This window comes from Elephas maximus, chromosome X (assembly GCF_024166365.1).
Source record: "Elephas maximus indicus isolate mEleMax1 chromosome X, mEleMax1 primary haplotype, whole genome shotgun sequence".
NCBI lineage: Eukaryota > Metazoa > Chordata > Mammalia > Proboscidea > Elephantidae > Elephas > Elephas maximus.
Window position 1 is genome coordinate 139,914,715 of NC_064846.1, and position 13,402 is coordinate 139,928,116.

Sequence of the window (13,402 nt, forward strand, 5' to 3'; positions counted from 1 at the left end):
TTGACTGCTAACCAAAAGTTGGCAGTTCGAACGCACCAGCCACTGTGAGGGAGAAAGATGTAGCAGTTTGCTTCTGTAAAGGTTACAGCCTTAGAAACCCTATGGGGCAGTTTTACTCTGTCCTACAGGGTCATGGAGTCAGAATTGACTCCATGGCAGTGGGTATCATGTGTTGCTGCACATTTTTTTTTGTACCATCAATTTGGAAACCCTGGTGATACAGTGCTTAAGAGTTTGGCTGCTAACCAAAAAGTCAGCAGTTTGAGTCCACCAGGCACTCCTTGGAAACCCTATGGGCCAGTTTCACTGTGTCCTATAGGGTCACTATGAGTCAAAATCAACTCGACAGCAGTGGGTTTGCTTTTGGTCTAGACCATCAAGTCTGTTCGAACTCAAAGTGACCTTACGTATGTACAACAAAATGTTGCTCGGTCCTGCGCCATCCTCACAATTGTTGCTATGTTTGAGCCCGTTATTGCAGCCACTGTGTCAACTCCTCTCATTGAGTCACCTTTTTTTTAAAATAATTTTTATTTTCCTTTTTTAAGTGAAAGTTTACAAATCAAGTCAGTCTCTCACATAAAAACTTATACACAACTTGCTACATATTCCCAATTACTTCCCCCCCCCCCATGAGACAGCCCACTCCCTCTTTCCACTTTGTCTTTTCGTGATCATTTTGCCATCTTCTAAGCCCCTCTACCCTCGCATCTCTCCTCCAGGCAGGAGATGCCAACATTGTCTCAAGTGTCCACCCGAACCAAGTAGCTCACGCCTCACCGGCATCCCTCTCGAACCCACTGTCCACTCCAATCCATGTCTGACAAGCTGGCTTCGGGGATGGTTCCTGTAGTGGTCCAAGAGAAGGTCTGGGGGCCATGATCACCGGGGTCCTTCCAGTCTCAGTCAGACCATTAAGTCTGGTCTTTTTATGAGAATTTGGGGTCTGTTTTTTTATCCCACTGTTCCCCTGCTCCCTCGGGGGTTCTCTGTTGTGTTCCCTGTCAGGGCAGTCATCAGTTGTAGCCAGGCACCATCTTCTTCTTCTGGACTCAGGATGATGTAGTCTCTTGGGCTCATTATTATCTTGTGTTCTTGGTGTTCTTCATTCTCCTTTGATCCAGGTGGGTTGAGACTCATTGATGCATCTTAGATGGTCGCTTGCTAGCATTTGAGACCCCAGACGCTACTCTTCAAAGTGGGATGCAGAATGTTTTCTTAATAGACTTTATTATGCCAATTGACTTAGATGTCCCCTGAAACCATGGTCCCCAAACCCCTGCCCCTGCTTCACTGACCTTCAAAGCATTCAGTTTATTCAGGAAACTTCTTTGCTTCGGTTTAGCCCACTTGTGCTGACTTCCACTGTGTTGAGTACTGTCCTTCCCTTCACCCAAAGTAGTTCTTGTCTACTATCTATTTAGTAAATACCCCTCCTCCCATCCTCCCTCCCCCCTCTCGAAACCACAAAAGCGTGTGTTCTTCTCAGTTTAAACTATTTCTCAAGATCTTATAATAGTGGTCTTATACAGTATTTGTCCTTTTGCAACTGACTAATTTCACTCAGCATAATGCCTTCCAGGTTTCTCCATGTTATGAAATGTTTCACAGATTCATCAGTGTTCTTTATCGATGCATAGTATTCCATTGTGTGAATATACCATAATTTATTTATCCATTCATCCATTGATGGGCACCTTGGTTGCTTCCATCTTTTTGCTATGTAAACAGTGCTGCAGTAAACATGGGTGTGCATATATCTGTTCGTGTAAAGGCTCTTATTTCTCTAGGGTATATTCCGAGGACTGCGATTGCTGGGTCTATGGTAGTTCTATTTCTAGATTTTTAAGGAAGCGCCAAATGAATTTCCAAAGTGGTTGTACCATTTGACATTCCCACCAACAGTGTATAAGTGTTCCAGTCTCTCCACAGCCTCTCCAACATTTATTATTTTGTGTCTTTTGGATTAATGCCAGCCTTGTTGGAGTGAGATGGAATCTCATGGTAGTTTTGATTTGCATTTTCTCTAATGGCTAATGATCAAACAAACACGGGGCACAGCCCTTCCCCCCTGAACTGACCTCGGAAGGGGGCCCAGCTGGTCTGCGCGGGTGGCGCGGCGACATAGCTGGTGGGAGGAGAAGTCGCTGGGAGGCAGCGACTGGTTTTGGAGCCGGGAGTGCGGCGTCCCAGCCGGGGAACCTAGGCGCGGGGCTTTGGACTGGGCACAGGGGAGCTGAGCATGGCATCCTATGACGGTACAAAAACGGGGCGCAGCCCCAGCCCCCTGAACTGACCTCGGGGGAAGCCCAGCCAGTGCACACAGGCAGCACAGCGACGCGGCTGACAGGAGGAGAAGTCACCGGGAGGCAGCCACTGTTTTTGGAGCCGGGAGTGCAGCGTCCCAGCCCAGGAACCTTGACGCTGGGCTTTGGACTGGGAGCGGAGGAACTAACCGCGACTTCTAGACAGTACAAGCAGAGATGCGGGCCTGACCCTCAGGGGCAATCTCTACCCACCTAGCGCACACAGTCCACGTGCCCCTCGGGAATCTCAGATAAAAGTCATCCCAAGCAAGATAAGTAACTTTGTCTATATTCCGGGGTGCTACTCTCTCCTGTTTATCTGAACCCTCCCCTCCCCTTCCCAGGCATCTTCATTAACATTGGAATTTCCTGAGCCAGAGGGAGAACTGCTCCGCAGTTTTTGTTTTCCTTTTTTTTTTTTTTTTTTTGCTCTTTTCCTAATCCATTCTTCTGGCCTGAGAGAAGCAACTGCAAAAAACCCAGGGACCAAAAATCCTTCCCTAATTGGACTAAACACACAGAACCAGCTCCAGCCAAGCATATGTGATCCACAGTCTCGGGCTTTCATCCCTACAGGGAACAAGGTGGCTATTATAATGCAAAGGCATTTATGATAGGGATCGGACTGCAATTGTTTTAGCGGATTTACTGGAAAGACAAGTTTCCCAGGTCTGATATCTCTGCCTATTCAACAGAGCCCTCACTGACCCACAACAGGGAACTGAGGGCTGAAGCTCTCCCAGACCACCTAGCCTCCTGCCTTAGGGGTCTAAGGAGGGTGACACCTACCAATCTGTAGAGGTACGTGCATTGGGGGCCTAAGGTACAGCTGCAGAGCCCACCCACCAAGGTGCTTTAGGAATAGAGACACACCTACCTTACTGACACTTGGGGGAAGCCTGTCAGCATCCTGCCCCCCCTGGAGTGTGAACCCCAGCTGCTACTAGAATCTGGTGCACACAACTATCACCACTACTTCTCGAGGTGGATAGGTGACAGCCTGCATCACACACTTGATGACCCAAAATCAGATTCTACTCAAGAATAGTGAATGAACTCAGGCATATATACCTGGTAACAGCCCAAATCAGCTGGTAATAGGTCATAAGTAAGTCAAGGGCTACAACAATCAGGACAGCACAATCTAGTAGCCCATCTACGTATATTGAAAGAAAACAAAACAAGATAAGACTCAGTGCGCAATTATAGAATAAATCACTACTACATCTTACATCTTAGTGATGGCTCAGAGACAGCAGTCGATATCAAACCACATACAGAAGCAGACCATGACAGCTTCTACAACCCCCAAAACTAAAGAATCAAAATCTTTCCCAAATGAAGATACAATCCTGGAATTATCAGATACAGAATGTAAAAAACTAATTTACAGAATGCTTCAAGACATCAGGGATGACCTCAGAAATGAAATAAGGCAAACTGCAGAAAAAGGCAAGGAACACACTGATAAAACAGTTGAAGAACTCAAAAAGATTATTCAAGAACATAGTGGAAAAATTAATAAGTTGCAAGAATCCATAGAGAAACAGCATGCAGAAATCCGAAAGATTAACAATAAAATTACAGAATTAGACAATGCAATAGAAAGTCAGAGGAGCAGACTCGAGCTATTAGAATGCAGACTGGGAAATCTGGAGGACCAGGGAATTAACACCAACATAGCTGAAAAAAACTCAGATAAAAGAATTAAAAAAAATGAAGAAACCCTAAGAATCACGTGGGACTCCATCAAGAAGGATAACTTGCGTGTGTTTGGAGTCCCAGAACAGGGAGGGAGGACAGAAAACACAGAGAAGATAGTTCAAGATCTGCTGACAGAAAACTTCCCTGATATCATGAAAGACGAAAGGATATCTATCCAAGATGCTCATCGAACCCCATTTAAGATTGATCCAAAAAGAAAAACACCAAGACATATTATCATCAAACTTGCCAAAACCAAAGATAAAGAGAAAATTTTAAAAGTAGCCAGGGATAAAAGAAAGGTCTCCTTCAAGGGAGAATCAATAAGTTCAGACTACTCAGCAGAAACCATGCAGGCAAGAAGGCAATGGGATGACATATACAGAGCACTGAAGGAGAAAAACTGCCAGCCAAGGATCATATATCCAGCAAAACTCTCTCTGAAATATGAAGGCGAAATTAAGATATTTACAGATACACACAAGCTTAGAGAATTTGCAAAAACCAAACGAAAGCTACAAGAAATACTAAAGGAAATTGGTCAGAAAACCCATAATATCAGATACTAGCACAACACAAGGTCACAGAACAGAGCATCCTGATATCAACTCAAATAGGGAAATCACAAAAACAAGTTAAGATTAATTAAAAAAAGTACTCAAAACAGGGAATCATTGAAGTCAATATGTAAAAGATCACAATTATCAAAAAGAAGGACTAAATACAGGTGGCATAGAACTGCCATACGGAGAGGGATACAAGGCGATATAGGACAATACAAGTTAGGTTTTTACTTAGAAAAATAGGGGTAAATATTAAGGTAACCACAAAGAGGTATAACAACTCCATAACTCAAAATAAAAGCCAAGAAAAATGTAACGACTCAACAAACATAAAGTCAAATACTATGAAAATGAGGATCTCACAATTTACAAAGAAAAACGTCTCAGCACAAAAAAGTAAGTGGAAAAATGAAATTGTCAACAACACACATAAAAAGGCATCAAAATGCCAACACTAAACACTTACTTATCTATAATTACGCTGAATGTAAATGGACTAAATGCACCAATAAAGAGACAGAGAGTCTCAGACTGGATAAAGAAACACGATCCGTCTATATGCTGCCTACAAGAGACACACCTTAGACTTAGAGACACAAACAAACTAAAACTCAAAGGATGGAAAAAAATATATCAAGCAAACAATAAGCAAAAAAGAAGAGGAGTAGCAATATTAATTTCTGACAAAATAGACTTTAAACTTAAATCCACCACAAAGGATAAAGAAGGACACTACATAATGATAAAAGGGACAATTGTTCAGGAGGATATAACCATATTAAATATTTATGCACCCAATGACAGGACTGCAAGATACATAAATCAAATTTTAACAGAACTGAAAAGTGAGATAGACACCTCCACAATTATAGTAGGAGACTTCAACACACCACTTTTGGAGAAGGACAGAACATCTAGTAAGAAGTTCAATAGAGACACGGAAGACCTAATTACAACAATCAACCAGCTTGACCTCATTGACTTATACAGAACTCTCCACCCAACTGCTGCAAAGTATACTTTTTTTTTCTAGCGCACATGGAACATTCTCTAGAATAGACCACATATTAGGTCATAAAATAAACCTTTGCAGAATCCAAAACATCGAAATATTACAAAGCATCTTCTCAGACCACAAGGCAATAAAAGTAGAAATCAATAACAGAAAAACTAGGGAAAAGAAATCAAATACTTGGAAACTGAACAATACCCTCCTGAAAAAAGACTGGGTTATAGAAGACATTAAGGAGGGAATAAGGAAATTCATAGAATGCAACGAGAATGAAAATACTTGCTATCAAAACCTCTGGGACACAGCAAAAGCAGTGCTCAGAGGCCAATTTAGATCGATAAATGCACACATACAAAAAGAAGAAAGAGCCAAAATCAGAGAACTGTCCCTACAACCTGAACAAATAGAAAGTGAGCAACAAAAGAATCCATCAGGCACCAGAAGAAAACAAATAAAAATTAGAGCTGAACTAAATGAATTAGAGAACAGAAAAACAATTGAAAAGAATTAACAAAGCCAAAAGCTGGTTCTTTGAAAAAATTAACAAAATTGATAAACCATTGGCTAGACTGACTAAAGAAAAACAGGAAAGGAAACAAATAACCCAAATAAGAAACGAGAAGGGCCACATCACAACAGACCCAACTGAAATTAAAAGAATCATATCAGATTATTATGAAAAATTGTACTCTAACAAATTTGCAAACCTAGAAGAAATGGATGAATTCCTGGAAAAACACTACCTACCTAAACTAACACAATCAGAAGTAGAACAACTAAATAGACCCATAACAAAAAAAGAGATTGAAACCGTAATCCAAAAACTCCCAAGAAAAAAAAGCCCTGGCCCGGATGGCTGTACTGCAGAGTTCTACCAAACTTTCAGAGAAGAGATAACACCCCTACTACTAAAGGTATTTCAAAGCATAGAAAATGACGGAGTACTACCCAGCTCATTCTATGAATCCACCATATCCCTGATACCAAAACAAGGTAAAGACATCACAAAAAAAGAAAATTACAGACCTATATCCCTCATGAACATAGATGCAAAAATCCTCAACAAAATTCTAGCCAATACAATTCAACAACATATCAAAAAAATAATTCACCACGACCAAGTGGGATTTATACCAGGTATGCAAGGCTGGTTTAATATTAGAAAAACCATTAATGTAATCCACCATATAAATAAAACAAAAGACAAAAACCACATGATCTTATCAATTGATGCAGAAAAGGCATTTGACAAAGTCCAACACCACTGTATGATAAAAACTCTAAGCAAAATCGGAATTAAAGGAAAATTCCTCAACATATAAAGGGCCAAAGCCAACAGCCAACATCACTCTAAATGGAGAGAGCCTGAAAGCATTTCCCTTGAGAACAGGAACCAGACAAGGATGCCCTTTATCACCGCTCTTATTCAACATTGTCCTAGAAGTCCTAGGCAGAGCAATTAGGCTAGACAAAGAAATAAAGGGCATCCGGATTGGCAAGGAGGAAGTAAAATTATCTCTATTGGCAGATGACATGATCTTATACACAGAAAACCCCAAGAAATCCTCCAGAAAACTACTGAAACTAAAAGAAGGGTTTGGCAGAGTCTCAGGTTATAAGATAAACATACAAAAATCACTTGGATTTTTCTACATCAACAAAAAGAACATCGAAGAGGAAATCACCAAATCAATACCATTCACAGTAGCCCCCAAGAAGATAAAATACTTAGGAATAAATCTTACCAAGGATGTAAAAGACCTATACAAAGAAAACTACAAAGCTCTACTACAAGAAATTCAAAAGGACATACTTAAGTGGAAAAACATACCTTGCTCATGGATAGGAAGACTTAACATAGTAAAAATGTCTATTCTACCAAAAGCCATCTATACATACAATGCACTTCCGATCCAAATTCCAATGTCATTTTTTAAGGTGATAGAGAAACAAATCACCAACTTCATATGGAAGGGAAAGAAGCCCCGGATAAGCAAAGCATTACTGAAAAAGAAGAAGAAAGTGGGAGGCCTCACTCTACCTGATTTCAGAACCCATTATACAGCCACAGTAGTCAAAACAGCCTGGTATTGGTACAACAACAGACACATAGACCAGTGGAACAGAATTGAGAACCCAGATATAAATCCATCCACGTATGAGCAGCTGATATTTGACAAAGGACCAGTGTCAGTTAATTGGGGAAAAGACAGCCTGTTTAACAAATGGTGCTGGCATAACTGGATATCCATGTGCAAAAAAATGAAACAGGACCCATACCTCACACCATGCACAAAAACTAACTCCAAGTGGACCAAAGACCTAAACATAAAGGCTAAAACGATAAAGATCATGGAAGAAAAAATAGGGACAACCTTAGGAGCCCTAATACAAGGCATAAACAGAATACAAAACATTACCAAAAATGATGAAGAGAAACCAGATAACTGGGAGCTCCTAAAAATCAAACACCTATGCTCATCTAAAGACTTCACCAAAAGAGTAAAAAGACCACCTACAGAGTGGGAAAGAATTTTCAGCTATGACATCTCCGACCAGTGCTTGATCTCTAAAATCTATATGATTCTGTCAAAACTCAACCACAAAAAGACAAACAACCCAATCAAGAAGGGGGCAAAGGATATGTACAGGCACTTCACTAAAGAAGACATTCAGGCAGCTAACAGATACATGAGAAAGTGCTCTCGATCATTAGCCATTAGAGAAATGCAAATTAAAACTACGATGAGATTCCATCTCCAACAAGGCTGGCATTAATCCAAAAAACACAAAATAATAAATGTTGGAGAGGCTACGCAGAGATTGGAACTCTTATACACTGCTGGTGGGAATGTAAAATGGTGCAACCACTTTGGAAATCTATCTGGCGTTATCTTAAAGAGTTAGAAATAGAACTACCATACAACCCAGAAATCCCACTCCTCGGAATATACCCTAGAGAAATAAGAGCCTTCACACAAACAGATATATGCACACCCATGTTTATTGCAGCTCTGTTTACAATAGCAAAAAGCTGGAAGCAACCAAGGTGTCCATCAACGGATGAATGGGTAAATAAATTGTGGTATATTCACACAATGGAATACTACACATCGATAAAGAACAGTGATGAATCTGTGAAACATTTCATAACATGGAGGATCCTGGAAGGCATTATGCTGAGCGAAATTAGTCAGAGGCAAAAGGACAAATATTGTATAAGACCACTATTATAAGATCTTGAGAAATAGTATAAACTGAGAAGAACACATCTTTTTGTGGTTACGAGGGGGGGAGGGAGGGAGGGTGGGAGAGGGTTTTTTACTGATTAATTAGTAGATAAGAACTGCTTTAGGTGAACGGAAGGACAATACTCAATACATGGAAGGTCAGCTCAGCTGGACTGGACCAAAAGCAAAGAAGTTTCCGGGATAAACTGTATGCTTCAAAGGTGAGCGGAGCGAGGGCAGGGGTTTGGGGACCATGGTTTAAGGGGACTTCTAAGTCAATTGGCAAAATAGTTCTATTATGAAAACATTCTGCATCCCACTTTGAAATGTGGCGTCTGGGGTCTTAAATGCTAACAAGCGGCCATCTAAGATGCATCAATTGGTCTCAACCCACCTGGATCAAAGGAGAATGAAGAACACCAAGGTCACATGATAACTAAGAGCCCAAGAGACAGAAAGGGCCACATGAACCAGAGACCTGCACCATCCTGAGACCAGAAGAACTAGTTGGTGCCCGGCCACTACTGACGACTCCCTGACAGGGAGCACAACAGAGAACCCCTGAGAGAGCAGGAGATCAGTGGGATGCAGACCCCAAAATCTCATAAAAAGACCATACTTAATGGTCTGACTGAGACTAGAGGAATCCCGGCGGTCATGGTCCCCAAACCTTCTGTTGGCACAGGACAGGAACCATTCCCGAAGACAACTCATCAGACATGAAAGGGACGGGACAGTGGGTAGGAGAGAGATGCTGATGAAGAGTGAGCTAATTATATCAGGTGGACACTTGAGACTGTGTTGGCATCTCCTGTCTGGAGGGGGGATGGGAGGATAGAGAGAATTGGAAGCTGGCAAAATTGTCACGAAAGGAGAGACTGGAAGGGCTGACTCATTAGGGGGAGAGCAATTGGGAGTACAGAGTATGGTGTATATAAACTTATATGTGACAGTCTGACTTGATTTGTGAACGTTCACTTGAACCTCAATAAAAGTTAATAAAAAAAAACATAAGGTAAACATGACCCCAAGAGACAGAAAAGCCCACATAAACCACAGACTACATCAGACTGAGAACAGAAGAACTAGATGGTGCCTGGCTACAACCAGTGACTGCCCTGAAAGGGAACACAACCGCAAATCCCTGATGGAGCAGGAGAATAGTCGGGTACAGATCTCAAATTCCCATAAAAAGACCAGACTTGGGGGGCGGAGCCAAGATGGCGGACTAGGCAGACGCTACCTCGGATCCCTCTTACAACAAAGACACGGAAAAACAAGTGAATCGATCACATACATAACAATCTACGAACCCTGAACAACAAACACAGATTTAGAGACGGAGAACGAACTAATACGGGGAAGCAGCGATTGTTTCCAGAGCCTGGAGCCAGCGTACCAGTCAGGTACGGCACAAGCACAGAGAGCTGCTCCACCCCCCTGAACTAACCCCAGGAGGGGGACCAGCCGGTTCCACGGGCGGCGTGGGACACAGCCGGTAGGAGAAGTCCCCGGGAGGCAGCGACTGGTATTGGAGCGGGGAGAACAGCGTCCCAGCCGGAACACTCGGTCACGGCACAAGCACGGGGAGCTACTCCACCCATCTGAACTAACCCCGGGAGGAGGCCCAACTGGTTCTCGGAGGCGGCACGGCCACGTGGCTGGAGGGACGAGAAGTCCCCGGGAGGCAGCAACTGATTTTGGAGTCGAGAGTGCACCGTCCCAGTAGGGGAGCCTTGACGCTGGGCGTGGACCTGGAAGCGGAGGATCTGACCGTGACTCCAGCGGGCCAGACCCCCCGGGGGCAATCTCCACACAGCCAGCACACATAGGTGACGCGCCCGCGGGAATCTCAGATATAATAGTCATTCCAAGCAAGACAAGCAACTCTGGCTATATTCTGAGGTGCTACTCTCCTATCTCTCTGTTCCCTCCTCCACCCTCCCCAGGCGGCTTCATTAACATCTGAATAGCCTGAGCCAGAGGGAGAACTCTGATAGGGATCTGACTGCAGTTTTTTTTTTAGCGGATTTTCTGGAAAAACTAGTTTCCCAGTGATGGCTCGGAGACAACAATCCATATCAAACCACTTAAAGAAGCAGACCGTGACAGCTTCTCCAACCCCCCAAACAAAAGAATCAAAATCTTTCCCAAATGAAGATACAATCTTGGAATTATCAGATACAGAATATAAAAAACTAATTTACAGAATGCTTAATGATATCACAAATGAAATTAGGATATCTGCAGAAAAAGCCAAGGAACACACTGATAAAACTGTTGAAGAACTCAAAAAGATTATTCAAGGACATACTGGAAAAATTAATAAGTTGCAAGAATCCATAGAGAGACAACATGTAGAAATCCAAAAGATTAACAATAAAATAACAGAATTAGACAACACACTAGGAAGTCAGAGGAGCAGACTCGAGCAATTAGAATGCAGACTGGGACATCTGGAGGACCAGGGAATCAACACCAACATAGCTGAAAAAAAATCAGATAAAAGAATTTAAAAAAATGAAGAAACCCTAAGAATTATGTGGGACTCTATCAAGAAGGATAACCTGCGGGTGATTGGAGTCCCAGAACAGGGAGGGGGGACAGAAAACACAGAGAAAATAGTTGAAGAACTCCTGACAGAAAACTTCCCTGACATCATGAAAGACGAAAGGATAGCTATCCAAGATGCTCATCGAACCCCATTTAAGATTGATCCAAAAAGAAAAACACCGAGACATATTATCATCAAACTCACCAAAACCAAAGATAAACAGAAAATTTTAAAAGCAGCCAGGGAGAAAAGAAAGGTTTCCTTCAAGGGAGAATCAATAAGAATATGTTCTGACTACTCAGCAGAAACCATGCAGGCAAGAAGGGAATGGGACGACATATACAGAGCACTGAAGGAGAAAACCTGCCAACCAAGGATCATATATCCAGCAAAACTCTCTCTGAAATATGAAGGAGAAATTAAGATATTTACAGACAAACACAAGTTTAGAGAATTTGCAAAAACCAAACCAAAGCTACAAGAAATACTAAAGGATATTGTTTGGTCAGAGAACCAATAATATCAGATATCAGCACAACACAAGGTCACAAAACAGATCGTCCTGATATCAACTCAAATAGGGAAATCACAAAAACAAACAAATTAAGATTAATTAAAAAAAAATACACATAACAGGGAATCATGGAAGTCAATAGGTAAAAGATCACAATAATCAAAAAGAGGGACTAAATACAGGAGGCATTGAACTGCCATATGGAGAGTGATACAATGCGATATAGAACAATACAAGTTAGGTTTTTACTTAGAAAAATAGGGGTAAATAATAAGGTAACCACAAAAAGGTATAACAACTCTATAACTCAAGATAAAAACCAAGAAAAACGTAACGACTCAACTAACATAAAGTCAAGCACTATGAAAATGAGGATCTCACAATTTACTAAGAAAAACGCCTCAGCACAAAAAAGTATGTGGAAAAATGAAATTGTCAACAACACACATAAAAAGGCATCAAAATGACAGCACTAAAAACTTATTTATCTATAATTACGCTGAATGTAAATGGACTAAATGCACCAATAAAGAGACAGAGAGTCAGGGACTGGATAAAGAAACACGATCCATCTATATGCTGCCTACAAGAGACACACCTTAGACTTAGAGACACAAACAAACTAAAACTCAAAGGATGGAAAAAAGTATATCAAGCAAACAATAAGCAAAAAAGAAGAGGAGTAGCAATATTAATTTCTGACAAAATAGACTTTAGACTTAAATCCACCACAAAGGATAAAGAAGGACACTATATAATGATAAAAGGGACAATTGATCAGGAAGACATAACCATATTAAATATTTACGCACCCAATGACAGGGCTGCAAGATACATAAATCAAATTTTAACAGAATTGAAAAGCGAGATAGATACCTCCACAATTATAGTAGGAGACTTCAACACACCACTTTCGGAGAAGGACAGGACATCCAGTAAGAAGCTCAACAGAGACACGGAAGATCTAATTACAACAATCAACCAACTTGACCTCATTGACTTATACAGAACTCTCCACCCAACTGCTGCAAAATATACTTTTTTTTCTAGCGCACATGGAACATTCTCTAGAATAGACCACATATTAGGTCATAAAACAAACCTTTGCAGAGTCCAAAACATCGAAATATTACAAAGCATCTTCTCAGACCACAAGGCAATAAAACTAGAGATCAATAACAGAAAAACTAGGGAAAAGAAATCAAATACTTGGAAAATGAACAATACCCTCCTGAAAAAAGACGGGGTTATAGAAGACATTAAGGAGGGAATAAGGAAATTCATAGAAAGCAACGAGAATGAAAATACTTCCTATCAAAACCTCTGGGACACAGCAAAAGCAGTGCTCAGAGGCCAATTTATATCAATAAATGCACACATACAAAAAGAAGAAAGAGCCAAAATCAGAGAACTGTCCCTACAACTTGAACAAATAGAAACTGAGCAACAAAAGAATCCATCAGGCACCAGAAGAAAACAAATAATAAAAATTAGAGCTGAACTAAATGAATTAAAAAAA